This window comes from Ananas comosus, linkage group 7 (genome assembly GCF_001540865.1).
Source record: "Ananas comosus cultivar F153 linkage group 7, ASM154086v1, whole genome shotgun sequence".
Taxonomy (NCBI): domain Eukaryota; kingdom Viridiplantae; phylum Streptophyta; class Magnoliopsida; order Poales; family Bromeliaceae; genus Ananas; species Ananas comosus.
Window position 1 is genome coordinate 3,983,472 of NC_033627.1, and position 2,731 is coordinate 3,986,202.

Here is a 2,731-nt window from a genome sequence, read left to right on the forward strand (position 1 = left end):
TAATTATTATAGGTTGACCATGGGATTTAATTATTAGGACCATAATGCCCTTATAAAATATATTTTTTTTAAAAAAATTAAAGATTCATAATTTATGCAACATGATTTGAAAGCTGAAATAAAAACAATATAAAGGACATATGTTGTTAAATATAATTAGAAAGATAATTTTTTTAAGAATAAAGTACAGTTATTTTATATATAAAAAATTAACATTAACAGATGTATTGGTAAATATATATAGCTTTGATGGGCGCATACCCTTCAAAAACAAATTAAAAATTTTTAAACCTCATTAGGGGTCATTGCTCTTTTTTCTGTAAATAAAATTTTTATATAAATTAGTGTAAAAAGGAACGGTGAATTGGTTGCAATTCTTGTATTGAAAATATTTGTTTGGCGACAAAAAAAAAAAAAAAAACTTTGAGCTATCTATTTTCTCTATTTAATTTTAAAAAGTTGTTAAATAACTGTTATTCTCGAAAAACTTAAGTTGTCAGAAACGGTATTTTTAATATTAGAATAATTATCTATATAGCTCTCAAAATTTCAAAAATATTTTATTTATTTCTATATTTTTTTTTTCTTTTTAATATATCTCTTACATGTTTTTTCGTTATTCCAAAATATTCCTACAGTTATCATCAGTTAACTTGTTTTAAATGTAAGTTAAATATCTATTAAAGTTTTAAAAAAATCAAAATAACTTTTTTGTCCTTAACTTAAGGGCAAATAAGAAATGTTGGTAATAGTAGAAAGGTATATTTAAAATGACCAAAAATCAAAATATTTTTTATACTCCTAACTTAAGGGCAAGTGGTGGAAGGATATATTTGAAAGGACAAAATAGTAATTTCATACAGATAACAATTATTGCTAACAGTTTATTAACAGAATTTATCTCTAGGAGCATATTTTAAATAAGTTAGAACGTAAAAAAGGTATTTTCAATATTAGCCTTCTAAGGAAGGTAAATCAGAAAGTCAGAAACCTTTCAAAGTATATAAGCAATTGTCCTTCTAATATTTGTACACAATACTCTTCCTTGCGTCTAGAAAAATGTGAATTAAATGAGAGTAAATTAAATAATGCTCAGAGCACGACTATAATTGAATATAGAATCTTCTACTCTTATACAATGATAAACAATCGTTATCTTTCAAAAAATTTAAGCTAATACTTTAATATTTATATTCGACAATCACTTTCCTTAGAGTGCATATCAATCTAACCCACAATGACAATAAGAAAAGATTTTTTTTGGGGGCCAAATTGGCCAATTAAATGTACTAACACTACTCTTTACATTCATCAAAAAAATTAAAATGTCATATAAATTTGCTAATATGTTAATAATTTGTATAAGTGACTGCAACTTTTTAGAAAGTAAAAAAGTAGCCATTATTTAAATTTTTCCCTGTTTCAAAAAGTAGCCGTTACTATTCAAATTCACACGCGTGGACACCTCCTCCACTGTTACATATTAAAAGTGCCTGCACCGAGTGTATACATATATTTCATAAAGCACATTTATAAATATAATTTACATTATATAAAGTGTTTATATATAAAAAGTTATGTATCCAAAAAAAGGCCTTTTTGCATAAAAAATCCACTTATTTTGGGTTTTTGCAAAACCGGGCCACCTTTTTCGTTTTTGCAGATTCGGTCCACTATTTCAGCAAACTGACCAAAATACCCTTATATATTTTTCTCTCTCCTCTTTTTTTTTCTCTCTCCTTTCTTCGATCCCGTCGCCGCGGACCCCAGCCCTAGACCGACTCCCTCTCTCCTCCTCGTCCTCGGCCCCACCCCTACCGCCTCCGCCGCCGCCGCCGCCAACGTAGGAGGAGCGACGGCGTTGGTGGAGGAGAATGAGCGGCTGCGGCGGAGCAACGCGGCGGTGGTGGCGGAGCTGGCCCCGAGCTTCGCGGCTTCTCCGCTCGTCGCAGCCCGCGGCCTGCGCGGCCTCGTCGACCAGTGCAGGTCGGCGCCCGCCAAGCCCGAGCTCAACAGCGCGGGCACCACCTTGAGCAGCTCCCTCACCATCGCCGACGAGCTTTCGACACCACCGCCGCGAGATGGGGCTGCTGGGGCTGTCGCTGTACGCCGACTCCGCCGAGCGCTGCGGCGTGTAAAACGTCTCCTCGTCCGACGACGCCATCGGCGCCGCCGCGCGCCGCCGAGGCGGCGGCGGAAGGGGCGCCCCCGTCAGCGGAGATCGAGGGAGTCGAGGTCCTCCGCAGGAGGAAGAAGAAGAAAATGAAAAAGACCTGCGCGTGTTCTTCTCCGTCGGCAAATGGTGTAATGGTGTAATGGTGTAATGGTGTAATGGCGTAAATGGTGTAATGGTGTAATGGTAATGGTGTAATGGTGTAATGGTAATGGTGTAATGGTGTAATAGTAATGGTGTAATAGTGTAATGGTAATGGTGTAATGGTGTAATGGTAATGGTGTAATGGTGTAATAGTAATGGTGTAATAGTGTAATGGTAATGGTGTAATGGTGTAATGGTAATGGTGTAATGGTGTAATAGTAATGGTGTAATAGTGTAATGGTAATGGTGTAATGGTGTAATGGTAATGGTGTAATGGTGTAATAGTAATGGTGTAATAGTGTAATGGTAATGGTGTAATGGTGTAATGGTAATGGTGTAATGGTGTAATAGTAATGGTGTAATAGTGTAATGGTAATGGTGTAATGGTGTAATGGTAATGGTGTAATGGTGTAA